Source organism: Dromaius novaehollandiae, chromosome 10 (assembly GCF_036370855.1).
Source record: "Dromaius novaehollandiae isolate bDroNov1 chromosome 10, bDroNov1.hap1, whole genome shotgun sequence".
Classification (NCBI taxonomy): domain Eukaryota; kingdom Metazoa; phylum Chordata; class Aves; order Casuariiformes; family Dromaiidae; genus Dromaius; species Dromaius novaehollandiae.
The window spans coordinates 4,315,825-4,333,792 of NC_088107.1; the positions used below are offsets into that span (position 1 = coordinate 4,315,825).

General features: G+C 43.7%; 1 protein-coding gene across 3 annotated transcripts in view; it reads left to right on the top strand.

The window, feature by feature from the left end:
• Window positions 1-17,968, top strand: part of ADAMTS17 (ADAM metallopeptidase with thrombospondin type 1 motif 17) — a 201,787-nt gene that overhangs the window by 78,541 nt on the left and 105,278 nt on the right. The window lies entirely within an intron of this gene.

The following is a 17,968-nucleotide window of genomic DNA, read 5'->3' on the forward strand; positions in this document are numbered from 1 at the left end:
AGTCTAGGAGAAGGATTTTGCTGTTACAGTTCAACAGGCAGGGTACAGACCACTGAATATAAGACAAGGCTGCAAATTGTAAACTTATCACCGGCCAAGACAGGACCCTCAGTAAGCACCATTCCTTCATCCAGCATGGTCAATAGCAGATATCTTTTTAAAATAACACATTTTAATGCAACCACAGTTACTTATTTATTTATTTTTACTCAGGGATTGCTGGGTGGAGTGCCACGTTCAGGCCTATGCTAGAGAAGACTCAGTGATCATAGTGGCCACTGAAGTCTTAAAAATTATAAGCCCAAGGTTTTCTAATTATAAACAAATATATGTTGACATCTTTCTTACCCATGTATTACTTAGCTTTCTGGGCAACCCTATCAGTAAGAGCTTAAAAATGCCCTAATATAGTCAATGGCATCCTGAATGGTGCTTCTTTCCTCCTCCATGAACTACACCAGTGTGCACTTGCTCTGAGATTCATACCCCAGAGACCACCCTGAACAGCATGACTTGTAGAAAAGTAGTGCCACTTCCCCCTCCCCTGTTTCTCTTTTTGCTTGCAGCAGTGACATTGTTACCATTTTCAAGACATTTTCCAAAGAAAGGGGCAAATACGTTTTTTAAACAAAAGCTGCGATTCATCTTTATATCCGTTATCCCTAAGTGAAGCGGGTGGGCTGTAACCAGTGGTTTTTCAGGACAACAATGCCAGCTTTGTTGCCGTTCCTGTTTCTTTCAGCAGCCTTGGCTTTCCCGTTGTGGGATGGGGCGGGAGAGGCTTGGGTGGGGAGGGAGGATTCCCATTCATGAGCTGGGGAACCTGGCACTGCCTAGATGGTGAGAACAGCCGAAGGTGGTATGGCTGCAAGCCACGCTCTGTCAGATGCCCTTAAGTGAATCAAAATCAACTGACAGTAAGTAAGATGCAGTCTCTTGCCAGCAGTCTGAAACCGCATGGCCTCAAACTTGAAGCTGAAACAGATGAGGACAAAAACAAGTCCAAAGGTAAAAAGCCTCTAGAGCACAAACAGTTTTGGATGTGGAGTCAGCCAAGAGAAGTGTTTAGAACCAGCGGGTTTCTGTCCAGTATGATTATTTGCTTTTGACATACCTATTGATAGATGTAGCTGGGTTAAAATGACTTTAGGGTGCATGTTTATTTTTTTAAATAATTAAGTATAGCTTTTGTGGTGTGTCTCAAGTGATAGTGGGGTTGCATGTAAGGGAAAAGTGCTCTGTGGATGTTCCCTTTGTGGCCTGGCATTTATGCTAATAAACTTGCGAATCGATTACCACGTTGATCTGTCCAGTGCAGCATCCAGCAGAGAGATTCTGTCATGCAAATAGCTGTAGGGGAGGATGTCAAAACATTGCAGGCTGAAAGAGAATGTATCTTGAACAACTCCAAAACCTGTGCAGAATAGTGTCCCATGACAGCTTGCACTGGCAAATCGAGGTCAGTGCAGTACAAGCATACTTCTGAAGAATTAGAGCAGGAAATTACCACCACCCTCCGTCCCTGCAAGGTGTAAAGATTTGGCCTTTAAACTTCCATTAAACTTGGAGAAGTTTAATGTAGAACCTGGGGACCCACCAGAGTAAATGGGACACAGATCTGAGCAGTCAGGTAGATCTGCAGAGTGCACACTAAGCTGACAGAAAGCAGTTTCTTTTCCTTAAGCAGTCTGTTTTGTGATTCCCATCAGCAAGAAGCCAGCAGCAGTGTAGCCAGTCAGGCAAACCATGGTAGCAGTGCAAGGGCAGCAGTTCTGGAAATGCCGTAAGAAATGGAGGGACCTTTGCTGCAAATCTTCCAGTTTTACCCTGAGGTTATGACAATTAGGTGCAGGATGTGGGAGCTGAGAAGGCTGTTTTGAAAGAACCCTCCCCCCCCCCCCCCCCCCAGCCTCCTCTGTTTTCTTTAGAGCAGCTCACCATAGTCTAACCTTGAATGCACTGGCTCTACTGATGCAGGCAGAGGAGTATAGTTTATACCTGGCTAACTTTAAATCTTAAACCTGTTTTTCATAAAAGCTCCCATCTGGCCTTCTTTTTCTGCTCTGTGTTGCTCATTTGACCCTCTGCACTGTAGTGTTGGCAAATGCAGGGCTTTCTTCATAGCATTTTTAAAGAGCAGATTTTTAGAAGTATGAGCAAAGCAACCACCAGTAGGTTCCTAGGGTGTTATGGTGCTGACAGGGAGATCAGTCGTAGAAAAAAAGGCAGACCTTGCAAATGCTCGAAATGTAGTGGTAGCATGAGTTAGTCCCACATTTTATCAGGCATGTTGTCCCTGACCTGAATTTCTGTGGAATGTTTTTCTTCTTTGCTATTGCAAAAGTACACAAACTAACTGCCAGGAAGCAATCCATCCCCAAATTACTACTTACCTCCTAAAAGACATTAAAAGCAATTTTACTAAAGTTGCAGAATCAAACTTGCAGAAGCACCGAAATCTCAGCTCCAGGGTTATCTGGACAATTTCAGTTTCACCTCCAGTCCCTCTGTCCTCTGAATGAGGCAAAGGGTAGTATTTCATCATGTAATTAGAGACTCCAGCCTAACACATGCCCACAGAGGAACAAGTTAAGGTTTTACAGCCAATTGTAAAGGACAGTTTATTGTATCTAACTTTGTTGCTTTGCTGTTCCTTTATGTACAGGTTGAGTGTTGATGGTGTTTGTGAGGTAGGTGATTAAACAGAGGTGCTGGGTATGGCAATGCTGGAGCGGGGCTCAGGCAGAGAGACAAGACTGTGAGGGGAGAAAAGGGGAGGAACTCAGAAGGTCCTCACGGAAATGTGAATTTAATAGAGTGGAAGAGGGACCATTCAGAGTGTGTGGACACCACCACAGCCTGCGTGGCTGCATGGGTTGGACAGTCTTGCAGGCTGTTTCTACATCCTTGGGTTTCAGTAGTAGTGCTGTTTGTAAGTGGGTAGAAAATGTTTGATGCGTGTTGAAATTATGAGTAGTAACACTTCAGAATTTCATCTGGGACTTAAGGGAATTTATGTGATGCAGAAAAACTGAAGAACAGCAAGAGGCTAAATAATTTGCCTTTGGTCACAGGATGAGTTAGTGGGGGAGCTGGAATAGTCTGGTTTCTGATACCTAGAACACACTTTCTTCTGCCTGCATGTTGTACCTGCCTGCTTTAGAAAGGTATCTAGAAGGAAATAACTTTTTTCATGTGGTTGATGTTGGCCTTTGCGCTGTAACTTTGAGGTGTCTTGTTCATGATCAGTCATGATCACAGAGTTAGCTGAGGTAGACAGAGGAAATACTGCCCAACTGTTGGCCTCACTCTCCTGCCAGAGACTGTTGCTTCCAGGGCAGAGACCAGGTTTCTGCTGTCCAGTCACTACAATTTATGGTCTGACTTGTTGGTATTAACACCTGAGGATCAAGGGCACATCCCATCAGCCGCTGATGCTATGGAGAGAGCAGCCACTCCAACAGTCCTAGCTAAACCCATGTGCAAATGGGAATTGGAGTCCTATTGTTTGCCTGCAGTTTGATCTTTGCTGTTGTTTAACTCTTTGAGACAGACCCTGGCTTCACTGCAACCAGGCAACATGGATAGCTGTAGTAGTGATGCTGGACCTGCACAGCACAGAGGCTGCACAACGCATCCAAGAAGCTGGACAGGTTCGAGCGCCAAGTTCTGTCTGGGGTTTTCAGGAAGTCGTGAAGCTGTTCCAGCTCATTGCTGGGTGGGAGCTGAGACATACAGGTGCTGAACTGTTTTCCCTTTCTTTGTACTGAGTTCCTACACCATACAGGAAGCTCTGGCATTGGTTCAGACCCTTACCAGGTGCAGAGAAGGGTGTGGGAAAGGGTACCATGAGTACGCCTGACAGTGTGTTTGTTTTGTTCTGTGGATGCCAGTGCTGCCATCCAGTCCACACACAGTGATGAACCCATCACACCCGGGGTGCAGATCCACCTGACTGAAACTCGCTAATCAAAGTCCACAGGCCTCGTATTCATTCCTGTACTTGAATGTTTTACCAAAGTGAGACCTTAAACAAGACATGGCCAACCTGTAGGGTAGTATGCGTTTGTGTGATGGATCAGGGATGTAGCCTGTGGCGATCCGACAAGATATCCGTCTTGTGACTGGATATACTTCTTTGATGGTGCTGCAGTTCTGTCTTGTGGTGGAGAGCTGTGGCACAGTTCCCTCTGTGCCTTTACAAAAGCCTGTGTGGCTGCTTTGGCCATACTGCAAAAGAGACTGTGTGGCACTCACATGTCTGCATTTGTAGGGGTTGAAAATCAGGGTCAATTGGATCCCAAAGGAGACAGTCCCATGCAAGCTGTACTCTAGCAAGCTCACGTGCTAGTAACTGTGTTGCTGCTCTAAGACTTCCTGAGTAGATGTGTAGTTTGTATAAGGCAGTTACTGCCCCCTCTATATTCTGCTAGTGCCAGAACACCTCGTTTTAAATCTCACCGGAGTATGTCTCCATCCCAGTGCAGTGCAGTCCCAGGATTCCTGGGAGTGACTGACTGCCGTGTAGACATACACTGAGGCTGGCCAAAAATGCTGGCAGCAGTCTGTACCCACCCCAGAGCTGCTAATTTTATTTTCTGCCATTTGTGTTGTAAATCTGTTGTGGAATGTCTCTCTCTGTTCCCAGGCTCCCTTTTCTCGTTCCCCTCCTCCCAGGTTTCATTCTTCTTCCACAGATAATTGCAAGCACATTTTCACAGTTAAGTTGCCCTTCTCTGTACAACTCCAAATGGACATAATGAAACACTGTCTATTTCATCAGGTTTCTTTGTATGTCAGAATCAGACTGATCTGGCCTAAACCATGATTTAATAACATTCTGGTTTTGAAAGAGGAGTAGGTACAGCCTAAAACTACAGGAGATATTTCTTGTGCTTAGTAAGATACTGAAAGTTCTGCCTTAGACACAAAAATCTATACTGTACCTAAGTAACTGGATAACAGTAGCTTCAAGATAACTTTCTGAGAACTGTGCCACCTAAGTTAATCACAAGGAAGCAGCAATCAAAGGTAAATCTAGATCCGAACATTTGTAAATAAAAAATTCAGTGGAGACTTCCGCAGGAGTGGGTGGTGTGACTTGAGATGTTGAGGAAGAAGTAGTGATGGAGTACCACCAAGCATAAGGTGTGTTTGGCCAGCATAATACAATACATGATACCTGAATGAGCTAATTTGAGTTCCAGAAGGAGAATATCCTTGGTGTATTAACCTTGGCTGGGCAAGCTGGTTTTGCACAGACAGCAGGATCAGAACCATGCTCGGGTGCTCGTGGATCATCAGTTTCAATGTGAGATGCAATTAGTGAGGTCATTTGGTAGAAACTGAATACAATTTGGAGAAGGCAGAAATGCTGGGGAAATCAAACAGAGGAGAAAAAGACTCTGAAGGAGAAATGGAGAGGTTTGAATAGCCTCATGTGTCAGACTGTCTGGCTAGTAGGTGTGATTTTATGTAAAACTGCAAAATATTTAAAGGTGCAGTTGCTGAACCTGCTAATCCTAGCATTATGATGGGGTACCTTCCCCTACCATACGTATCTTTTCTTCCCCTTGTATCTTCAAAGTTTGATAGTTTATTTACAGCATTGGAGTGGAACCACATTGGAATAGGTCGTGGGAATGTCCACCTCACATTGCGTTCTGGACTCTTGTGGCAAGCATTTCTGTGGTTCTGGGCAGGGGTGTCTACGGTTTTACTCTACGCTTTGTAAAGCATGTCTGTGCAATCCCTTGTGAAGCAATATTCTGTCTGAGTCCCGCTAATTTCTTTGTTTTTGAGCATCTTGTGCAGCTTTACTTAACATAAAATTGCACCAAACAGGCAAACAACAGTCATTTAGAAATATCCAGACAACACAATTTTTGTTTAATCAACAGCTTTGTGGCTTTGCCAGCTATGTATTTCTTTTCGAAGGCTTATTCTGCTGAGTAAGCCAAGGCCACGTTAAATAGCTGGACTGTAATGATTTGGCAAATCTTGCATATGCTTCCTGCTACAAGGGCTCTGGTTTCATACTTCATTGGCTTTGTTGGCAACAGCTTTGCGCACCCAGTGACCCAAAACATAGGAACTGTACAAGTCCTCATTGTGCAACCTCTACAGTACACACCAACACAGGAAATATTAGGTTTGCAAGTGCCATTTACCAAATAAGCATTTGTTTTTATACAAGCGCAGCAATCTAGCAGAAGTATTTACTTTTCCACCAGCAGTTGGTTTCCAATAGCCTGTAACCCAGGCTGTCTGCCTGGCCTGCTGAGTTCAACAGGTTCCAGGTGAAAATGACTGCAGAGTTGGAGAAGGTGATAAATCCCAGACTGTCACTTGGACAAGCCTTCTGTAATAACTCAGCAGCAGCGATGCCAGTGGAAATGTTGTTGCCTCTAAAATTGTGGTTCTCTTTACTGTTATGTCAGTGGAAGGTTGCACTGTAGTGGAACAAGGTTGGCTGCCTCTTGGCCAACAGTTGTGTTGGGGAATAAAATTTAGTGAGAAGAGGTTACTAGACAGACGAAATAAACAGGCCTTCTTTGTTCTCACTGGTCCCTTCCCATTTGTAAAACCCTCCCTACATCAGACGCTGGGCCTCTTTCCACTGCTTAATCCAAACCAGCAGGGAGTTTTGTCATCTGTGTCTTTACTTGAACCCCAGTTTCCAAAAAGCAGAAGAATAATCCACAGTTTTCTCAGTTTTCTGCTTTTGTTTTTGTCTAGGTAAAGCAAATCAGAACAAAAAGTCTCATCATACTGCTTTATTCTCACTGTCTTCCTTACTTGAAAAGTTTCCTTCCTGCTGGGCACTAATAAGTTTAGTGTGTTGAGTGCTAAAAATCAGTGTTTTTTACTATGCCTTCCCTCTCTGCTCCAATTCTATCCGGCCATTCATTTTGTATGCCAGATTTTATCCACACACAGGACTGTTTGACCTTTCAGAAGTTTCTGATGCCCGTCCCCTGGTAGCCCACTGTCACCTGCCAGTGAGAGTTCAGAGCCCACCTGTCTCTCCCACCAGCTGCACATGGGCTCCCTTCCTACCACCCTGCTCTTTGCTGTCATCACTCCAGAGAGAGCTAATGAAAAGGCAGGTTTTCTAACCTGGTGTTTTTAATGTTCATTTTAACTATAAATATTAAAGCTAGTGAAGATAAAGGAATGCTCCCTACAAACTGTGTGCTTCTTAGTTTAGGCAGTCTTTATATTTAGGAGAAGGAGCTTTCTTTTAAAGACAAAAGACAGCTTGCTTTTTCTCCACTTAGCTAGCTGCTAGCACCTTTCAACAGGCAAATTATCTCAAGTAGAGCTGCTTGCTGTGTAATATGGGATAGATTTAGCCGAAGAGGGCAGAACTCTTCCCCAGTATTCATTATGAGGTACTGTGGGCATCAGCAGTGGATTTTTGATGTAAATGCATTTTGTAGCTTTAAAAAAATACGCAGAGAACTGGGTGTTCCAACAGGAACATTATGATAACTACTGCATCTTCTGCTTTTCTGCTTAAGTGTGCATAAACATCAACTCCCATGTACTCATTTTTAATTGTCCTCCTCTCCACTGGCTATATTTTACTTCTCTCTCCGTTATTTCACTCTGTTAGAGATACCCCCTCAATACTAATCCAGACATGATCCTGAGGCTTCTCTCACTTAAAACAAACAAACAAAAAACTTCTACTTAGAAAAATGTTGTCATATTTTCTTAACAGAACACTAAACGCTACAGAACATCCCTGCAGCTCATCCTGAAATTTTTATAGTGTTTATTGAAGTAACCTTAACAGGTTTGCAAAATACATTATTGCAGGCAGCATATCTCAATGTGGTGAACAGAATCACATGTTCTGTTTTGAGAAATACTCCTACGCTGTCTCCAGAAAGCTGTCATCAGTTAAATGACATGCAAACTTCACCTCTTTTCAGCTAAAGACCCTCTAAAGAGATACCTTCTTATGAAGATGACAGTCTTTTTTTTGCTTCTCTTTGTCTTCACGTTAACATGTTCAAGCCAGAGTCACTGAAAGCAAGAATATCTCTTTTCAAGTGCCTTTTCACTTTTTCTTTTTTCATATGGCATTCTTAGGCAATACGAAAGCAGACTTGGCTTCATTAGCCTCAAGGTCTGTAGGCACCCTCGCTGCGCAAAGAATTGCAGTTGGTCTGGATTGGTCTGAACATATCATTTCCAAATTGCTTTGATACCAAGCCATGGTCTGTCGTGTTCCTGTTTGATACCAAGTCTCTCCCTGCTGATCAAATGAGGGAGACAAAGTAACATTGTGTGCTGAGCATTTAAAATAGTTTTTGAACAGCCAAGGCCAGGTGATTTTGGGATTATGAATTATTTTCCCAGCTGCTCCTTTATTAAAAAATCCCAAGAGTTTAGCAAGATGGTAGATAGAAGCAGCCTAAGCAGAAACAAAGTTCCCTTGAGGATGGGGAGCACACCTGAATGATGGACGTGACTGTGGCAAGGATACCACTGAAAGTGTCATGTCTTTATAGCACATTTCTTCAGCTGAAGGAGTCTGACTCTTGCAGACTGATCCATTGGTGGATTATAGATGAAAGTAGTAGAACTGGAGCACGCATTTCCTGTGCAACTTGTTTTCTGTCCAGAAAAAGGTTTTTTCGTTCTTTCAAGCAGAAGAGAGTACCCAGGTTTGTTACTGTCTGCTGCAGTCACCTGTCATGTTGACAAGTCAGTGTAAGATGGTCCCACTGGATGGATTTCTTCTTGCATGCAGTCTGCAGGCCCACAACAATTTTCAGCCTAGGCCACACTAGTAAGAATAAGAAAAGCTGAAAAATATTTTTCCTATGGACAGGCCTTTCTGCTGCACTGGGAACCATAAAGCACACATCCTCTGGCTTCTCTGGGGACTTCAGAAGACTCGATGCTGGTAGAATTATATACATTGCAGTTACTTGATGCCTCTTTGTCTTTTGATGTTGGCCATCTCCTCCTTCCCACCTCCATGAGTGCAGAATTCATCTGGCCATGCTGGGAAGGCAGCCAGCATTCCTGGCTCCTACAGTGCACTGCCTGTGCTGCCTCGTTTCCCCCAGCCCACAGCAGTGGGTGGCTTCCTGGTGGCATAGAGTGTGGGACATTTGTGGTTACTTGTGTTGCCCACATTTGGCAAATGTGTTCCACCGGCATTTCTGTCTCTCGTTAGGAGGTTTCATGTTGAATCTCTTTGTTCAAGTTTGACCCGCTGCAGTTCACATCATAGCTCTGCATGACCCTAGGAATTCTTTCGCAGGAGTTTTAGAAAGGTGTACTTGATTGTTTGCATTCATGAGATTCCCCTTAGACTGATAACACCTTGAGTGACAGGGCTTTACCCAGACAAGTCAGTTGTGCTTACTGAGGTTATGTCTTTGTCTTGGTTCCCTAGTGGGTGGGCATTCCCACCCAGCTATCCCTGAGGTTTTGTCTCTCTTCCACCCTACAAATTTGTATTCCTTTTCATCTTCTGAGAAAATACATCTCGTATTTTCAGAGGTCTCGTTCTCACTGCAGGCAGTGCTGAAAGCAAACAGCTTGTTATCCTTCAGCATGTTACTTCTGCGATGCACCAGAGTGCTTTCTGCAAACAAGGAACTGCAGATGGAGTACAGCAGTCTCTGCTCCCCAGAAAGTGAGCAGAGTCTTTCCCTGCCCACCACTGAGCTCTGTTCCATTCATAGTCACTGTGTTCCTTCTTCTGCAACAGTTTCCTGCCTTCTGAAACCAGATTGAAGCAAGTGAAAGAGAGAGAGAATTTTTTATATCCAAAGAATGGATTAAATCTTATGCAGGGCAAGGGAGCAGCTCAGTGCAAATGTTTCCGTGGGGAAGTTGTGCTTTGTCCCTGAGATAACGTTTTTCCTGTTTTAGGGTAACCACAACTCAGCTATGATCATTACCAGTAGCCAGTGTCTCTTCACTGGTAGCTTGAGGGAAGTTTTATTTTTTATTATTTATTTTTTTATTTATTCATTTTCTGTGGAGATGGTATAATGCTCTATGGATGTGTAGGGGCTGGGAGTCTACATGCAGTATGATTTTGAAGCCCATAGGGCTAACAGAGGCTGGAACAGATACCGCTCACAGAGGAGCTCTTACACACAAAAGATGGTGAAGCTGTTAATATAAGCCTCAGTGTGCTGGGCTCCTGATTCTCATGGGAGCGTGTGGGAGCAGAGAGGGAGCATGTTTAGTCATTCCCCTGTGATGTTGGGCAGCAGCTATGCAATTGGGTTCATTGCGTGATACTTTCCTATACATTCATTGCCGGTGTGTATCTAGCCAAATCCCCTTCTGCATCTCCATGATCAGTCTGGACCACTGTGGCCTTTTCTGAGTCCTTACACAAGAAGGAAGTGCACTGTGTTGCCTATTATATGCTCATCCCTGAAAACCAGGAGTTGGTTGTACCTTACTTTGCACCTTTGTTAAGTCTTCCTGAGCAGGACAAGACCCCATCTGTCCTGGGACAGTGGTGTACTAAGTGGTTTACACTTTGCTATGTTCCCACAGTCCTTTTCAAGTCTTAATGCTTGCTGCTGGAGCTACTGTGGTTGACAACTCTCACATTTAGAGATTTGTCTTAGATGCTACCTGGGACTCCAAAAAGGAGTGGACATTAAGATGAAAATGATGTGTGTTTTCTTGGGTAATGCTACCTCTTCAGTTTGGAGTTTCCACTAAGTTTATTTGTAGAAATGTTGACCACTTTTAGCTTTTCCTAGGACTTTCTGTTGGGTGGAACACTTCTTTTCCTGCCACCTGGTACACCAATCCCTGCACTCCCCGGACCTGCTGATTCTCCTCAGAAACACTGTGAGGCTTTTTGAGGAAAAGGCTGCTCTATTGGGAAAAGTCCATCCACAAATCAGATGCAGTGGGGGCAGGCTATTGGAAGGGTAAGTGTTCAGCCACGTTGCAGTTGGCTTCCTTCTCCTTACCAGGAAGTCTTTGAATACCTTGGGCACTGTCTGCTGTGAATCAGCTGGTCTGCAAAAATGGCAAGGATTCTCGAGAGAGAACTGCGTGAGCAAGTGTCCGCTAGGCAAACTAGTCGATAGTATGGACATAAAATGTTATTGCTGGGGAGAAAGTCATAAGATGATTTGCCTGTTCTTCATGGCCCTGGTCTAACTTCCATCAAACGAAGTAAAATGACTGCCATTGATGTCTGTGGGGTTTGGCTGGCCCTGTTACAGGTACCTTAGTACCACATGGGCAGAAAGTTTTAGAAGAAATGTTTGGGTGAGTAAAATGTCACAGTTCCTGTTCCTGCCATGTCAGTCTCTCGTGTGCTGTCTGTCCCGTGCCTTGCAAGCTCATACTTGCTGCCTTCCAGATTCTGTGGCAAAAGAGCTAATTCTTTTTAAATGAAAACCATATCATAAAGGGCTGGATCTGTCATGCAGCTGAATAAACCACAGCTTTCCACACTGCTATTCACCATAGGCATTCATGTGTTCTCACTCCCTGTTGTTGACTTCTTGGCTGTTTGATGAGTAGATAACCATATAAAATGTCTGGTTACTTCATTATTGGAGAGTGACATAAACTTGGTTATGAAAACAAGAGTCCAGTAGTCATGGCTCCCTTTAAGTGTTGCCTCTCCTGATTTAAAAAAAAAAAAAAACAAAAAACAAAAAACAATAGCTAAGCACCCGTCCTTAACCCTCTTGTCCTAGATAATGTTACATACAAAATGACCATCTTCTGTTTCTTAAAATGCTTCAGATAGGGTCATCTTCCCTCCAACTCCCCCGAAGTACCTCCTGACAGTTTCTAAAATAGTCAAGATATTTAAGTCACTGTGTTTACGTGTTTGAAAAGCACAAGGTGAAAAAGCCTGTTTTCCATTAAGCCAACAGTCCCAGTGACCGCTGTTTTTGTAAGAAGGTTACGCAAGCTGTTTCATTGCCTCCTCCCCAGCTCAGCTCACCCCAGTGTGTTTCCTTAGTGTTTGTTAGTTTGCCCTCCATCCAAGTCTCACTTGGACTCCCTTCTGACCACTCTGGCTGTCTCTGCCTCTCTTTGGTTGCTTTGCACATGCATCACCTTCCTAGGTCACTCAAATTTGCTGTCCTCATTTTGCACTGCAGCTCCTGTTATAATTCCAGCTTTAACGAGCAACCTCATTTCACTTCTGCCTCTGTTATGCCTTTATTCTCAACTGGTTGGAAGCCTCATAACTTGAAAGATATCAGCATTTTATATTGAAATGTTAAACATGTTGAACCAGTTCAGAAGTAGGCATTTTTCCAGTGATGCAGCTTCAATTTCAAACGTTAATAAAAATTCCTAACATTGAACTCAGTTTGGGACTGGATGGCTCACAGGCTTGATTATGTGATATACCGTCTCCTACTTCTAAGTTGCTGGTTCAAATCCAGCCCAAGTCAGTAGCTGCTGAGAATTGTTGACGTACATTCTCTGCTTAGTGACCTATATCGATTTGAGTTTAATGGCCATACTTAATGTTCTCAGCAGACAGCCATGCACCCTGTATAACCTTCTTCCATACCAGCATCTTCCTCTGTGGCAGAGATTGGATGGACCGTAGAGGCAGGACTCCCTTCTCAACCGTTCCCAACGAGGAAGTGGGAAGGGGGAGGAATTTTGTTCTTCAGTTGTGTCCTTCATATGGATGAAGAGATGGCTTCTGCGTACACAGTGCCTCTAAATAGCGGGCTTTCCATGTGGCGCTGTGATCCTGCCCACACTGGAATGCCAGAGCCGAAAGATTGCACCTCCCTTTCTCCCCTCCCTCTCGCACTACGTGAGTATGTTGTCCAGTCTGTCATCCGTTTGCATTTGTATTGCTCCAGTGGGATTTAGACAGAAAACTCATGCCTAATCCTGGCTCTGCGGTTAATGCTAGATTACCCCTGGTGAGTCATGGCAAGCTGGGTCACAGGGAGTGACTGTCTCCATATGCTCTTTTGAGAAAGCCACCAGCAACCTTTATGCTGTGCTGTTTAACTGCTGGTGTTGCTTACAACTCTTACCAAGTCACTGTTGCCTTGCAGAAACAGATCCCTTTAGAGCACATCTGCATCCTAAGATCCTCCTGTTTATAAACACAGGTAGAGAAAACATGCTTCCAGCAAACAAAGGATCAACCGAGAACGTTAAAACCTTAGTAGCACCACTGAGCTTTTCACTAAGAGTAAGAGATCACTGCCTTCTCCTGTCCCAGGCTGTCTTTGGGACATTACTGTAGTAGGCCCTTTATTTTAGTCTGTGTTGGTGTGCAGGGCAAGTTGCCCCAAGGAACAACTTTCCAATATCTTGCCCAGCTTACACGGTTGCATCAAGTCTGAGTTGATCTTTCTGGACCAGAAAGGCTCTCCTGCTGACTTTTGGTCTGTAGAAGTGAAAGAGGGGATAGACTGCTGTCCTCGTTCCCTTCTTGGTAGCTGGATGGCATGTTTCATCGTCCTTTGGAGAAATGACCATTTTGAGGTTAGTGCACATGGTGTGGGGGGCAATTGTGTGTCATGCAGTGGTTGGATGAGCAGTGGAGGGGACAGCCAGGTGGAACTGGGAAGCCTTGCTAGTCCCCAGTGCTGTTCATTTGTAAAGCGAACCAGCATCAGACTCACCCTGAATTATGTGCAGACAAATGGAAAGGTTTGGCTTGCACAGAGAGGCTGCAGAGAACATCTTATCAGCAGCCAGCTGAAGCGCCTATTTGAAACAGAGGGATTGTAAAAGTTCATGGTGATTTCCGCTTCTGGGTGTGGTTTTTTTTTTTTCAGGCTTCCCTTCCTCATAGTTCTTTACTTCACTTGCCACCCTCTTTCTTCCTGAAGAGCCCTTCTTTTGCTACAAATGAAATTTTCTGTCAAACTTTTCTCTTGCCCCCACTTCATAATCACCCCCCACCAGTGGGGGAGTGTGCGATGGTAATCCTGGGGATTTCTCAAGTAGTCTGTTACCCACTACAAAGTTGCAGCTGTTGAAAAAATTTAAAGCATCTCTTAAATCAGTTTCCTCCGGCCCTTGGTATTATCCTTAAATTCAGATTGGGGGCTTTTAATAGGAGACCTATTGAGAGCCGTAGCAGTTCTGATGAATATTTGTATACATGACCTTAACTTGGAGGTGCAACGCGCTGTGCATTGAAGGCAGTAGGAGGCTTTCTACAGGCTTTGGTGGGCTTTGGCTCAGGCTTTCAAAGAATAACAGGAAACACTGTAAAATGCACCGAGGGTAAACAAAGCAGTTTAGTTACATTAACTGTCTCAAGGAGAAGCTTTGCTAATGAGTGAAACAAACAACGCAAGTGCATTCATTTAGTATCGCTGTGGGAAAACAAACAGCTGTTAATTGCATGTAGCTTAAAAGGGTTACCCAAGAAGTTGGGCGGCTCAGGCCCGGAGTGCAGTCCTGGCGTCCTGACTCAGTTCCGATTGCTGTGCAGACTCCAAATGAGAATAGTGTCCTGGAAAGGAGCACAGACTTCAGAGAGGCCAGAGCTTTGAGGCATTGCATACTATCTTTTATTCATAGTAATGCTACATTAAAGTGTCATTGTACGAAGAACAGCATCAAAGAGATCTGTCATTGCTGCCTTGTGTAACTCCAGAAAAAATTTGCCTTGCTGTGATTATGTTGACGATCAGAAGTCAAACTGGTCAGTCAGCTTGTTTCTGGACTCGCATATGATGAGCAACAATAAATCTGCTGCAGGACTCCTTCTGTGCCACACTAATGTCTTTAACTGGTAACCACTGCATTATTTGTGTCAGAAGAGAAGCTGGAGTTTGAGTCCCGTTGTGCTCACTCTGAATAAACATAGAATAAAAGGACTGTCTTTAAGAGCTGACAGCCCAAGTTTTTCTTCCTTGCCTTTGTGGAGTCTCGTCTTCAGGAGGAGAACGCGGGAGGAGCCAAAGGCTGAAATTCACTCTGTACGTAGAGCGGAGTTAGTAACTGTGATGGCAACAGCACAAGGTGAAATCAAGTTGTGCTCATCAGTAATAGCTGTGATGCCTTTGTGGTATTAAGGGTAATATGCAGCATGTGTTTGCTGCTGCTGATAGGTATGACTCTGAGAGCACAGAGGACCACAGGTCTGCAGGGTACTGCAGTGCCATTTTAACATTTCTACTTCTAATCTAAGAGCCATTCTTATCAGCTCTTATTTCAAGGTCTGTTCATGTAAGAATAGAACTTCCCATGGCAGGATATTTCAAGGGACTGATTAACTGCTTCTGATTCCATGTGAATTCTGAATAGCAGGTAAGATTAGATGATCACAAAGAAAATGTGAAGTACTGAATCAGCACTTACACTGCTGTTTAGTGCCTGATTTATTTCTGGTGAAAAGGGAGGGGGGACTATTCATTAGTGAAAAGAATCAGCATGGCATTACATTTACTATGTGTTTAGGAAAAAAACATTCCCTTTGGTGTAGCTGGGGACCCTTGAACTTCAGAAAAGAATGTGTTAGCAAGCTTGGGTATGCCTTAGTCCTGCAGGTCATTTAATCCTTTCCTCAAGTGAGTCATTGTAAGGTAAAGTAGACGCTGGGAAAAGTTCTGCACTGCCAATTAAAGCAGGCTGCAAAGGTGTTACCGGCTTCATTCTACTAGAAACTCATCACTGAAAGGCCAGGGGAGGTTGCCTGTGTACCTTGAGGCCAAATCTAAAGCTAATATAAATTGCATAGCTCTTTTGGCTTCAACAGAGCTCCTTTACTGCTTCATGTAAATAGCTCAGGCATAATTCCTCCATGCTAACAACTTCTTAAAGGATTTCTGTTCAAAGATCAGGAATTATTCAGAAGGTTGTATATTTCTACATATGTAAAAATTGAAAGAATTTCAGACATAGGTAAATAACCTGTAATAGATGTGGGTTTTAACTCAGTTTCTGTAGAGATTGTGTTCTGTCTCAAACACTCCTGTAGAATCAAAGCTGAGAGTAGTGAATTTTAGCCTCAACAGTTCTCCCAGACAGATGTCTTGCATGAGGTCACATTTAAAATAAAACTAAGGACAGGAACATACTAATTAGTAACTGTTGGCCTTGTTTTTTGCAAACAAAAAAATCCCACTTTCAACAAGTTTAACAAAGAATGAATTAATAAAGTTAATCAGAAAGCTAAGGCATTTTTTATTTAAGGAACTCTAGCAGAAACACTGGTGTTTTGTGGAAAAGAAAATCAGGGAGCCAAAAACACTTTGGTAAGTCAGGAAGATGTTTTGTTTTCACCTTTTTCAGGTGGGACAGCTGAGGTTCCTGAGATGCCATCTGGGAGGCCGTTTAGGAAGTGGTCAGCACCTGAGCCTGCACTGTCTCGTGCCGTGCCACAAGAGCCCAGACTACTAGAAACCTGAAGGACCCTAACTTGAGCCGTGACTCTAAGGGGCTTCCAGGGTCTGAGCGCTGTGGCTGTCGCAAGGCAGGCAGATTGGAAATCTGCCTGATTCTGTCAGAAAGTTTAATGGGATTGCTACATTCCCACAAGCCTTCTAGATTTTTCTGACAGACAAGTGTTCCCCAAGGAGATTTACAGCAAGCTTTACCTGCCTTGTTGCGCAGTGGCTTAGCTCTTCCTCTCCTGACTTTTAGGAATATGAACTTTAGATGGGATTATTTGCATTGGAGGAATACTGCTAGAACTTTCTTCACAGCAAGTGAGAAGTTTTCTCTCTGTGTAGGAGCAGCGTGAGTGAAATACAGGTTCCATTGAAGTTAATGGCAAAACTCCCATTCACTTCAGTGGAGCAGGAGTTTCACTCTTTTCTGTTTTGAAGTCAGAGTTACTAATAGACTGTTACATTATTCCTGCATGCATCAAACAAAATATGCTTCATGTTAATGTTTCTCCTGCCTTCAAAACCCACAAAGGTTAGAAACAAGAATAACTATGAACTTCTGAGTCTAAAACTTAGGTTAAATGTAGTTTTGCTAGAAATAATAATGTCCCTGGAGATAAACCTAAAATAATAGACTCCACCATTTAATCTTCGCTGTAAGCTAAAAATGGCATAAATGGTGGTTTAATCTAAGCCATAATTATCAAGCTGCTGAAGCGGGTTTTGGTTCATGGCAACTAGAAATGTGTGTTGTGTTTAGGCTTTGAACAGCTGAGGCCCAAAACTGGAGAGAAGCAAAGCGTAGTGTAGTCAAAAAGCATATGGGAGCCTGTGATTTGTAGAGAAATTGTGTGTATTAAACAGTCCAACACTGTATTTAAAGGGACTGCTCTTGGCTTGCTCAATCCAGCCAGCTGGAGACTTGGTGAGTTGCTGTTAATCCAAGCTTTTAGGTTTTGTAGCAGTCTTCAACCCAATGGTGACAGCAGTTGTTTTGCTAGAAAGTGACACAGGCTTTATGAGGCACCTTTTGTTTGAAAGCCATTTTCCATTTCACGCTGGAATCGAAGGAAGGATGTGAACCTTTCAAAATGTTATTATTCTGTACAATTTTTAAAATGGTTTTAATGATCAGTAGGATGGAAACTCCGCAGCGCTCTTGTGCTGCTGGGCAGCGTGGTACCAAGGGCTGAGCGTAGCACTGCCGGCCAAGAGGCTGCACGTCTCTTCCTGTTTCTCTCGCTGATGAAGCGGGTGAACTTGGACACATCATTTATCCCTTCCTTGTCACCATGGGGGCTGTGCAAAAAGGTTTACCTTCAGCGGAGGAGTCTCACCTTGCTCTAGCATGCACAGAGAGAAAGAGATGCCTTTTAAGAGCGATTTGTAGTAGCAGCCCAGTAGTAGAAACTCCACAAATGATAGAAGAGTCCTGACTGGGAAGGTGGATGGAGGTTAAAGTAATATTTTTCTACTTACGAATGCTTTTTGATATCCTCACTTCAATGTGTTTGAATTCCTCAGTCTGTATTTGTATTACATAATTGGTGCTGTTTGTTTAGATGGCTTGTTTAGCTGAGTAGGTCACATTCTCTCCTTGCTGACCCTGCTGGCAT